Below are 12,948 nucleotides of genomic sequence, written 5' to 3'. Positions count from 1 at the left end.
TATAGACATTATATCTGCTAGGACAGTTTATTTTTTTAATTCATATGCTGTGTTTGCTCTACTTTTTCCTTCAGTTAGTTTTGAAGAGGTTTGATGCAAATAGGCTGCCTCAGGAGACAGTCTTCCAGAACTTTCTTTTTTGCTTTTATTTCTAAAAAATATATTTCCTTACTCACTCATGAAAGGGAATAATTAACTTTGTGTACTGTTGCTGACCTGCAAGTGCCTACAAGCCCTAGTTAAAACAAAAAAAGGACCTACATTGCCCGAGGTGCTGTACAAATACAAACTGAAATGATGAAATTTGCCTGGCAGATTTCATGCATTAATTAACAAGAAGATTCATATATATTCATTCACACTGCTTTTCCTCCATGGAAGATGAAACACCTCACAGGAAGGCAAAAAAAATCTCTATTTGGAAAGGAAAGAAACTTAAGTGAATAGTCAATGAACCTGAGCAATTTTATGCAGGAGGTCAGTGGTGAAACTGTGACTAGAGCCAGAGCTATACTGAGCTATGTGTGACCCTCCATTTCTTTTAGCTCATGAGATGCATCAGGTCTAAGGGCTTTGTCTTTTATGGCAGTATTCCCCACGTCCCCAGATTCTTCTCTTCCATATCCACCTCAGTGAGCTGAATCCTTTCTTATACTGTGCTGAACGTTCTGGAGCTGGGCTGGGCAGTGGCTCCTGCCCAGCAGGGAGGCTTGGACACCACTGGCATCTCCCCTGGAGCAGTCCCACACTCCCCCACAGTGCTGTGACTCCCAGGGGCCCACAGCCAGTCTTCTGGATCTCAGCATAAACCAGGCCCACAAAAGGGAGTTCTGAGTTGGTTTCCTTGGTGTAGAACCAGCTGCAGGGGAAGGATGAGCGTCAGCAGGGGCCCATCAGCCAGGGAGGGTTCCCTCCCTCCTGAGCCCCTTGAGAGAGGCCCCTCGAGGTGCCTCAGGGGTAGGTTCCTCAGGTCAGCGTCCAGCCAGCTCCACACTGCCCTGCCCATGGCTTCCTCAGATTTCTCAAGGACAAAGGCAACAGTTGCGGATTTTTATGCCAGTCCGACATCAAGTTGCCTTTGCTACATGGGATCTTAATTCCGCATGCCTGGCTTTGGCTGTCGAGGTGGCATGAAGGGCCTTTAGGCAACTGTGAGAGTGGCCCTCCCAGTATTTTGCCTGTTTAAATAAAATCTTCCTCTGCCACATTAGTTCCAGCCGGTGAAGCTGCTTACTGCACAACTTTGATGGATGCTTCATTGTGTGAAAGGAAGAACAAATCCCTGACCCCATGAAGTGTAAAGCCCTGACGTAACACGTGACAATGAGTTGTGGGTCGGAGAGGTCTGGCAGAGTTGGGTATCTGCCCCTCAAGTACCTTCACATTTGCTTCCTCCTGCTTTCCAGAGGAGTCTGGCCAGGAAGCTTGCATGCTTGCAGATTCATTGACCTACCTCTGCTCCCAAGTTCACGTTTCTCCTTTCCCAGAGTTTTCCAAACCCTCTGCAGTGCGATTTGGGGACGCAGACCTTCTGCCCCACGTGCTGCAATATGGCCAGGAGTTCCTGCAGCATGATCAACACTGGGGAGTCTTATACTTGCCCTTGCATTATTTATCTTCCTGTAAACATACTTCTTTTACTTTCTTGTATCCCTCTATTTGTATTCCCTGCTAATTCTTTTTCCAGAAGGAAATCTGTTTATACTATGAGCTGTCAGATGTCATTAGGTATTATCAGGAAACTATGTGGCTATGTTTTAAGAGCATGCATATTTCAGGGCACACAGATCCATAATGTTTGCATATTTAATACATATTTGCATTTATGAATCTCCATGCTTTTTGGATCTTTGCCAGTTGAGGAACTGCCTGACTGTGGAGAGAAAGTAGGCAACCAGAAAGAAAATGGTTCAGTGTCTCATTTGGTATAATAAAGATCAATGTTAGCTGTTGTTTCTAAAACTATTACATCGATACTAGCACAACTGGAACTCATCTGCCATTGTGCTTAAAATAGCTAATGCTCACTGCATATCAAGTGGTATTTAGTTGAACTTAACAATAAAATAATATTAGTAAGCACTGTGACTTGTTGCAATAATATCGATACCTGTTGTTCCTTGGCAAAGCAGAATTACTTGAATTACACGTTAAAAAAAAATCTCAAAACTGATTTGGGAGTCAGTAGTGTAAAATATGGAATGGGTCTTTATAGGTTAACCCAATGTGTAAAAGACTGTTTACACTTTTGCTACTAAAAACAGTTGTTATTTTGTTTTTGACCACAGAAATCAATTTTTCAGTTAGACACATTTCTTCATGTTAATATAAATCCCTGTGTCTATGTACGTGCTCACACGTGCAAAAAAGGTGCATATGCAAGGAAAAGGAGCCTTGTACAGAGGCAGGAGATGTCTCATGCTTTCTGTATTTTCTCTTTGACCTTGGGGATAAAAGTTGATGTGGTTCAGTTTCTTTCCTTATCTGTAAAATAGTGATTTAAATACGTGCCTGTCTTACAGAAACATTGTTTAGGGTAAGTTATTTCCTCTGGCAGTACACTCACTGCCTGACACATACTGATGGATAGTTATTTTGTGCACTACCCCTTAGAGAACGCTATCCATATGAAACCTAGTCAGTTAAGAGTGTTCTTTCACAGCAGGGATTCAGTCAGGGATTCACTGACCTCCACTGCACTAGGTGTGATGCCCTTGAAAGGGGTAATTTCACTCCTGTGCTGGGTCTTACATGCATGATCAGGTATGGAAAGTGACCATACTTTAAACCTAACCTGGCCAAACTCAAGAACAGAAAAACACTTTTGTCTAGATCACTTTCCCAGTCTTGCGTTAATGCTGGCAGAAGGGAGTAGACAGAAACTTGCAGACTGGGACAGAAGGGAAGGCAAGAGTGCTCACGTTTTTGCAATAATATGTGGATTTAGTCTGTCTTAAGCTGACCCTGAAACTTCACCTTAAGGCAAGTATGTTATGGCAGTTTATGTACTGCAAATATCTCGTCAGTTGAAGACTTGCTGATCACTTTTCTTACACCTGCAATTACATTGCTGTTTTCTGCTGGATCCTTTCCCTCTCTGTGCTGCTGTGTAAAACACACATGCAGGCACTACCAGTGCAGATGACTGCACAGAACAGCCATCCACAGCAGATTCACCGTATTCAGAAGTACAAAATGCATATTGCATTTCAGGTTGGCTGTGAGAGCGCAGAAGAAAAGACCATTTTGCTTTTCATGTCCAGTTTAAACAGATGGTGATAATTTAAATACAACAGTAAATCATGATTTACATCTGGATTAAGAAATTGTATGGCAGATTTTTTAAGAAATAAGATACTGTGTTAGCATGTCTGGGCTGTACCAAGCATGTTTACTTAGTGTTTATATTGTAGTTTTACAGGAAGGCTTGCCAGGCTGGGGCCCTGTGGGATAGATCATAAATAACCCCAAAGGGTTTGCAAGCTCAAGAATGTGCAGCAAAACAGACAAGCAAGCATTCAAGGGCTGGTGAAAATGTGTGCAAGGTAACAAAGACAGTTAGGGAGGCACAACTCTCATCCAGTCAGAAACAGTAAAAAAAGGCACCAGCAGTGCCTTCGTTACGAATGAACTGCACAGGGATTCACCTATGGTCACATCAGAACTTCACCAGATCTATGAGCACCAGGTGGCCAATGTGGAGGTTTTGATGGAGTTTAATGTGTCATCATGCCTGGGAACACCGTCGGTGAGCTGGAGCAGTCAACCTCCATTTACATAAATCCCCCATGTTGTGAAATTGCTCTTATGGTGCAGGTAGAAGAGAGTGGAAAGCTGCCAACACGTCTGTGTTCTGGGATTGGGGTTTTTATTAAGATCTTGAAGTTTATATATTTCATCTGGTTTCTGTTTTATTTTTTATTTAAACATTACATAATACTTCAGTAAGTATGCATAGTAAGATTCAACCACGCGCTGCTTTTTGCACAGCATAATCCATAGTTCCAAATTGCATGAAATGTCCTCCCAGGGCCATGGAAGTTGCTGTTTCCAGGACAGAGTCAAAATTAAGGTGAAAAAAACGGTGCTCTGCTGGTGATTCATAGCCCAAGCTCTGAGAGGGTTCTCCTACAAGTCTTTGTGGTATTGCTGTTTTCAAAGGCTGAACCGCAACAATTTTAACAAATTGTTCCACTCTGTGGAGAGGGTTGCTATGGAAATGAACGAGGCTAACATCTCTGAGAACCCTACTAAGAGCACTATGCGAGGGTGGGAATTTAAGAAAGTAAAGCATGTAGGGAATTAACATCTTGCTCCAAATCTGTTCACTGTTCTTGTGGGCTTCAGAATTTGGCCCACTGGATAGAGATTTTTTTGCAGTCCGTTCTGCAGAAACTTAGTGCAAATTGAATTAAACTAGATGAGAGCAAATGCTTTTGAAAGTGATCTCTGGGAGTAAGCTTGTATAGACATAAACATCTTCATTGAATTATTTTTTGTTAATAATGTCTAGCAGAAAAATGTGATTATAATGGAACTGAAAAGGTTATTGAAGCATAACACTTTACATGGTTTTTTGGGATAGTTACGGTTTGCTCAAAACCTGAAGCAACTATGGTGTTCAGAGCATTTGGATGGAAAAATATTGCTATGGCAACAAATTACTTTTATATTCACATAAAGCAAAAATAGATCTCTCTCTCCCTTTGTGGGAAGCACATATTTTAAAGTGCATGAAAGATTAAAGGTGATAGGCGGAAACAGCTGCATGAATATATTTTCATTTTTCTTCTTTTGGTTTATGCATATTTCTGTATAAATATGAAATGCAGAAATAGTTTGCAGCTAGAAGCATTTTGCAGTGAAAAAGTAGAAACAGTTTAGAAAAGGGAACGAAAGTATAATACAGTCAGAACTTCTAGTTGAAGTGTAGCAGCATCAGACCTTAACTGATTAAACAAAATATTCTCAGTGCCGTTTAAAAAGGATGGAGAGAGTCCTCTCCCTCCTGCAAGTACCCAGGAAACAGAAATCACTTTGTGTCCATAACTTAAGACAAGAGACAGTGGTTTTTATTTTTCTTTAGTCAGGCACCTTGTCAAGCTCAAGTAATAGACCTGGTGGCAAGATTACTGATTACTTGATTTTAGCTCTGTAGCTGTGTTTGGGGTTTTTTATTTAGGAGGCCTTCAGCTTTTACTTTGGTGTGGTGAAGAGCTTATGTGCATCTATATGCCATGGTGTGCACCATCTGCAGAGGAACTATATGTCTGCATTGATATGTCAGGTCTATCCTGAGGTTCCCTCTCAATTATTCTGAAACACGTGAGCTGTCTTGCACCATCTGTATCTCTCTTCATAATGTGCAGCAGAGCTGCCCACATTTTGTGCTTCTTAGCTGCAAAATAGGGGCCTCCTTGTAAGTGGTATGTGAATTTTTTGGCTCATTTTCCAGCTGGTCTCTTCATGTGGAAGGCAGAGAGAGGCACTGAAGGTCAGAAGTGAGGAATATGAGGGAGATTGTGGTTCAGCTACTGACTGACCTCTCATTCTCAAATCTTCAGCCTAAGCAGAACAAACTGAAGGATGAGACAGTCAAGGGGTAAATCAGGATGATTTGGAAGCACAGTAGTTCCAAACTGAATATTTTAGGACAAATATAGATGTTTATGGTATAGATAGACTTGCAGGCCTAGATTTGAGGGTCGCTTTAAATATGACCCAAAGTAGCAAACAATTCAAAGGGCCTCACATCCCTTCTGTTAATGTCCAGTGCAAATGAGTGCCTGTAAAGGATTTCAAGTGACCACTACACTGAAGTTCATATTGGCCCTGCTATGAAAGTTTCAGAGATGACATTTTAGGGTGAGGAAGGGAAGGCTCAAGATGTAGAAAAGGAAATGGAAGAATCAGTCGGTTATTCTGAATCTCTGCAGCACCTCATAAGCTGTTTCTGTAGTGCTTAATAAGAGGGTTCTACAGAACCATTTGAGGCCAACTGGCGCACATCCACATTCCTTGTTCTTTATCTAGTACACTGACTTCTCAAGTGACGCTTTTGAGGCCGAAAGACGTAATTGGTAATATGCGAGTCTCCCTTTTCAGCTTGGATTGCCTGAAATAATGTGATACCTGTGTTGCATCTTTCTGCAGTCCTGTGTGCATGATATGAAACAAGCTGCATGGCATACCCCGAGATATGTCAGGACAGTTTGAGGAGCTGAAACTGGGATTGTTGTAAGCCACTCCTGGTACAGTTACACCTCTACTGCCTGCTGCAGACAGTCCCTGGAGTGAGCTCTCCCCTAAGCTGTTCCAGTACATCTTTGAGAGCTCCTGAGTCACCCAGAACAAGCTCTAGGAGTCAAGTAACAAAAGTGAGAAGAGATGCAGTCTTTAGCTTGGTCTCTGGCTCACTTCTGAGCTGTGCTGGCACAATTTTGAGTATGCTTGCAATCATACACAAATCCTGGCTGTTCACCAGGAGTAGGCACGGACAAGGAACTGTCTCAGTGGAAATATGGGTCCAGCCATCCAGTATAGATGGGTAAGAGGGTTTTGCATGGCTGCTCTGTCACTGTTGGCTATCATGTGTTGCCTATCTGTTGGCTTCAGTGCCAGCATGGGCTCAAGCACATTTGCTTTACTGCTCTTGGCTGCAGAAGTAATGCATCTAGATGTGGTGTCACAGTACTATGGTTAGAATAGCCCAAATAGAGAGTTGTATACTATTTAAAAAAAAAAAAAAATCTCTGTGGCTAGTTTATCATGGGTTTGGAGAGAAAATGAGTTTGAATGGGTTCTAAATTGACACCGAGTCTGGACAGAATTTCAGTAGTTATGTTTTCTGGCAACACTGTCAGAAAATATGTGTTGGACTCCATCCACAGTTGCCTTGCTTTGAGTACATGAACTACATATTTTAAAATTTGGGTGTACCCATACAATCCAAAATTATGCCTGTGAATACTGTGTTGACATACCCTCAATTACACTGCTGCAAGCTTCTCTGCACCAAAGGAGCAGAAGTGGGCTAGACATATTTTTATACGTGCAACCCAGAAAGAGATGGGAGAGACATCATGTTATCCTTCCTTAGTATGGTCATCAGAACTGTAAAACTCTCGGCTTCTGCATATTACCTCTATTTTATTTTTGTGTGTGTATGTTTGTGCAGCTGAATTTCTGATCTCTGTACCCTGGGTTTTTTTATGGTCATAGATGCCAAATGCAAATTTGGTTATCACTCTTGAATAAATGGCAGAGGTCTTGCATACTTCACTAAGTCTCATAGCCTTTTTCTGATGAGGAATTGCATACATTTATTCTCAAATTTTGTGTCTCTTTTCTTCCTAAGAAGAAAGATGGCAGAAATCATGCAGTGGGACAGGGAGTGCACACATAAAACTTAAAACATGTCTGAAGTAATTCATCCTGTTTTGCAAGGAGAAGTGGGTCAGAATGTGGTATGAATCTATCCTAATCTACTCTTAGTTGTTTATTCACTTGTTCCCGTCCTCTTATTCTCTCACCATCCTTACTGTGTAGTTTTCTGGAGTTATTAATCTTCTGCTTGGCATTGAGCTTTACTTAAGAATGAATAGAGTTGGATGTGGCTGTTTTACCTCTTCTGTCCATACGCACTCCAAATGAAGATGAGACTACAGCATTTTAGTAAACTGGAGCATGGTTGCACAGTGACTTTCTCACTGCTGGGATCTCTGCCAATGAGAAGTCAAAGACGGGAAGTATTCAAAGGTGGTGATTTTTCCTATTATGTCAATGAAAGTCCAGTGACTGATTATTGCAGACCTTGCCATATATTACCTCTAACATAACATTAATAATACACCTGTGTGTGATAAGTCCTCCTCTTCAGTAGGCATAAATCAGTATGGTGGAAAACAAGGAAATTCTGGAAAAATACTGTCTTCCACAGTAATTTTTTCCTCTATTGTTGGTGTAATCTAACAGAACTGCTGCACAAGTGGTTTTTGTTGAGTTTTTTTTAAGCAAGTTCTAGCAGAACAATGAACAAAGGGGTTTGGGGATTTATACATTCCGTTATAAATACAGTGGCATTTCCATGACCCTGTTTAGAAGAGTAAAGCTTCTATTTGTCTCCTGCTGATTCTGTCAACATCCACACAGTAAGTTCAGTAGAAATCCCTCAGGTATTCAAGTGTCAGACCACAAAGTCATTTCTGCCTTTTAAAGAAAATACTGTGTTTCAAGGAACTGGGACTTTTGGGAATATGCCTCTGAAGTGGAGATGTGATGCAGGAATGCAGATGTAAAGAACTGAAGGGCTGGGCACAGAACTGAAAAACAAGCAAAACAGTGAGACAAAATATATACTTATATAACTTCTGAGTTTAGTTACCTTGGTGAAAATGTATAGCAGCTCCAAAATACCTACAGAATTTCCTGGAATAGCTCAGATTAAAATACATGCCCGCCTGAAGATCAAATGAACAAAGACAGAAGAGTTGGGGAGGAAAAATATATGGGGTCATGAATTTTTCCTTCCCAGTTTCACAAATATTAATCCTTTGGATCAATTCAGACCCACTTACACAAAGTCAATTATTACAGAATTCAATTAGTTATTTCATTTCCTGGTTTCCAAAGGATACATGGCTCATGAAACTGTGTTGCATTGTCTTCTTTTCCCAGTAATTTCTTCAAGTGCTGTCTGATTTTAACCAAAGGGGCAGACAGGTACCAGGTTCCCAGGTACCATGTTCCAACATGCATGTGGAACTCTGTGAGGTTAGAAGAAAGAAACCCAGACCCACCACAAGACCAGCAGTTATAACTGAGCCTTTTATTGTTTGGCACCATCATGTGTTTTCTGCCCACCATGGCCTGGATATAGGTGTGGGACAAGTAGACCACTGAACTTATGTGGTTCATATGAAATAGAAAATGGAAAGCTGCTTTCTAACCACACAGATAATAGCTGAAGCACAAAAGGGGAACATAAGGTAAGGGTGGCACAGTACCAGTGCCTGTGGTACAGCTCAGGCACAGCTTACTGCCTGCTGAAGTGACCTTGGGGCTTTATGGGCATAATGGCACAGAGTAATGGCAGAAAGAGTCTGAAGAATGGAAATAATTCCTACTTACACCATAGACCCAAATTTTGTTCTGCTGTCTAGAATTGGTGCTCATTTGAAGGAACAGCAGAGCAGAAGGCCAGGATGGAGTAAGCTGCATTTTCTTTCTGCTAGGATCTAGAAGTTTTTCGGTATTTCACAGCCTGAAAACAGCTGAAACCTGCTCTGTGAACCTAAAAGGAATTTTTCTCAGCCTGGGATTGACAAAACACAGCACATTGCATGCACAATCCTTCCCTACTTTGGTAGATAACAGTTTGCCCTGTAAGTGCTTTTGGTGTTGTTAAAGTACTGACCAAAATTATCTGTGACAAGAGGGATTATTTCTTAAATTAGAATTTGGATTTGGTTGTGTGGGATAAATTCTTGTCATTGCATAATGAGAACAGTACTCATACTGATTCTGCATATTTTTTTTTTTCATACTACCTGTACAACTCAAAATAGCAACTCTAACACTCTTGGGTTTTGATTCTTGTAATTGAGAAGACAGGAAGCTTTTCTCCCTCTTTCAAAATACTTTTTTTAATATTTTTTCCTACCCTCATCCTATTGAAAAGGTGTATATAAACTGAATTTTTTTCTCCAATTGGCTTAACTTTTGGAAGCCAATATTAATTGCAATTTCACACCCTTCAGTGATTCTTTTTGTGTCTTTGCAAAAAAGGGACACACGATTTTAAAGCTTCCTGTGAAAAAGCCTGTGATAGGATATCATCTGGAGATGAAAGCATTCAAAGTCCAGATTTCAAATCCCATTGCAGCAGAATATTTTTCAGACCTTGCTTGTTGCCGGCGTTGAAATGCATGAAATTTCCTGCAAGGGAGAGTTTTGGAATGTGAGGTTGCAGCAGTAATGAAGGAAATTTTTATGGTGGTTGAGCTGATAGTGGGAGTGAGAGAACTCTGCATTGTAAAGTCAACACAATGCCAGCATTAGTACTCAGATGAAATTTAGGCTTCAGTGAAGAGGCTGTCAAGCACTCCGTTTGTTGAGATAAAACCTCACTATGTTCATGCATGCTGTGAGTGGTTCTGCAGCATTTCAGAGGTAAAGTACCAGTACTTTCTGGAGCATCAGTGCTGTTCGTCCTTGCTATGGGGTGACCTCTTCTCTAGCAGGATAGTTTTAAGTTGTTGGTCCCTGTCTACACAGAGTCCTGCCTGTGTAGTCCAAAGATAACAGAGCACTGTTTAACTGATTTTGGGTGAATGGTATGATTTTTTTCTTTAAATCCTTTTTTAAAAAGACGTAGCAGAACACCGCACAAAATCGGAGGCTAAAATGAATTTTACTTGGCCTGCTAGCATTAGCAGTTATTGTTGTATGGTTACAGCAGCACTTTTGGGGTGCTTAGGATGCTGGGCCATAGACTGGTTCCCTGTTGTGCAAAGCAGTGGTAAGCTACGAGTAAAAGAGCTTACAATTCATCTCTGTAGTCTTTTCCACACAAACGTGAATGGCCATGCTCCAGGAACTGGATTTTTCCTTGGCACAGTGCTGTGCCCAAAGAAGGAAAACTGTACTAGCTCAGCTAATTCAGTTATTCAATTTCCAGTACAATTGGATTACCCTTGTGTAACTGCATCAGAACAAATATTTTATAACTCACATCAGCAGAGAGCAGTGTGCTCATGCCTACCATGAAGGTGGCCTGGGTGGTGATTCAAAAAACAGCACAGGGTTTCTGGCAGGCAGGGTAGCAAAGGAAATGGGGAGAATATTCTGGGTCAGCAGCAGTCTCAGACAGCGGCCTAAACACTGCCTAGTATTTTGTGGTGTCAGGATGGATTCTGTACTTATTTCCCGGCTTCATTTGGCATATTGCATGTCATGGAGACAGGGATAAGGCTGGGAAGTCACATCATACTCTCTGCAGTCCCCTGCTGCCTCCTTTTGAGTCAGCATCTTTGTACATCAGCCTCCTCAAGCAGATGGGCCCCAGGCAAGCTTTAAAGGGAGCAGGGTGTAAAAAAAGATGGGCTTACATCTGCACAGAAAGAATTCTTTCATAGCAATGGCCATGTTCTACGGTAGGAAGATGGGAAATTTCTGCCAAAAAAAAATAGAAAAAAAGCTTGTTTGCTGTGATTTGAACCAAGTATGTGAGTTGAAGCCCAGGGAGTTCTCATTTTGCTTTTGCTGTATGGAGGGATTCTACTAAGCTTAGAAAGGTAGTGAAAAATAGCCTCTGATCAACAGGTATGTTCATTGTGATGTGTGCTCTCAGGTCCTCCTGCATATCATTCACCTGGAATTCACAGCACCTGCTTTGTTTCTGGGAGAAGCACAGTTCACAAAAACTTTGCCAAGTGGTAGGGGGTGGTAAAATGAAAACTAGAATACATCCAGCTGTGAAAGACTGTGTTTCTCTAGTGTGTTAGTGTTCTTTGAAAGTACTTTCAATTTAGTGTAGAAAGAAGAACAAATGGACATAGTTCTACGCTTCTGAAAAGGTTTGATAAAAGTTTTTTAGAGGAGTTTGAGTAAACTTAGAAAGCACAGAGTGATAGATGAAGTATTGTCATACACTAAAAACAGACTAGCCCATAGAAAAAAACGTGTGCAGTAATAAACTGTGCACCCTGGGCTGCAGAACAGCTCATGGTATGTTGTCCTGTGAGCTAAAATAATGCTAAATGTATTCATATGTCAAATAGCTAGTAGGCAAATATGCTAGTGACATTTATAGACTTAAATGTAACCTGTCAGATAAGTAATTGGATGACAAGGCAAACTAAGCATTTCCATTAAAATTTTAACCTATATTTTAAATAGTTGAGTGGTTTGGAGAATTGCCTCTCTAGTTCATATTTGTACATCAACCAGATCCTCAGGACACAAGAGTCAAGGGACTGGTGGGTATTTTGGCTGCTAAAACTGTGTCAGCATGTACCTGGTCTTCCTATAACTTGCCAAAACAGCTAGATTTCTCTGGTTGGTTTATTTTGCAAGGGTTTGGATCTGACCACATGCAGACAACCTGATTTAGCCCTCTCCAGAATCACACAAGTGATGGGAAGGAGCAAACTGCAGGAGCACAGGGCAGGAGATGGGAGTGGGGGAAGAACTAGTTATCTGGAAATTGGTTGGATTTCTTTCTTTATAAATGTTCTAAATTTAACAGCTGGGCAACAGCTTTCTCCTTATTGATGTGACAAGCCTATTGCCTGGCCAACATTGATTGATTTGGAGAACAATTATTTTGTCTTTGGCATCAATGAGATGTAACTGGGGCCCCAAATACTTCTGTGTAGGATTGGTGTCACAGCAGACTTAATAAAGCTGGCATTTATATTTCCAGGAAGAATAGAACAGCAAGATACAGAGGATGCTATACAGTAGAAAGTCACATAGAACAGGTAGAAACAAGAACAAAAAGTATGTCATAAAATAGAATAGAAGTAGCCCATTTTTTGTAGAAAGGTAGTGAATATTTTTTAAAACAGGAAAAACACCATGTAGGGTGGAAAAAAAAAAGAAAAGGGTAATATAAAATTAGTAACATTAATTTTAAACAAATAAAATGGGTTTTTTATTTTGAAAGCATACCTAATGCATACATACTAATATATATATCAGTAAGCATATTCTGTGACATTTAATGTATGGCTGCCTTTTGTAGTTGTTCACGGTTTTTTTCAAACTGGGGGGAAGGACATGGAGCAACCCCAAACTAATTTTAAGGAGGGTAATTATAGAGATTGTCAATTCCAGAAATTCAGGAGACCAGAGACATTCTTCCCCTCCCTCCTGTGGGGCTGTCATGGTATCACCTACAGGTTTCCTTGCAGGTTTTGGGCATGGGCTGCCATCAGAACCAGACCT

This window comes from Corvus moneduloides, chromosome 2, assembly GCF_009650955.1.
Source record: "Corvus moneduloides isolate bCorMon1 chromosome 2, bCorMon1.pri, whole genome shotgun sequence".
NCBI classification, from domain to species: Eukaryota; Metazoa; Chordata; class Aves; order Passeriformes; family Corvidae; genus Corvus; species Corvus moneduloides.
Note: the sequence above shows the minus strand (reverse complement) of the source record.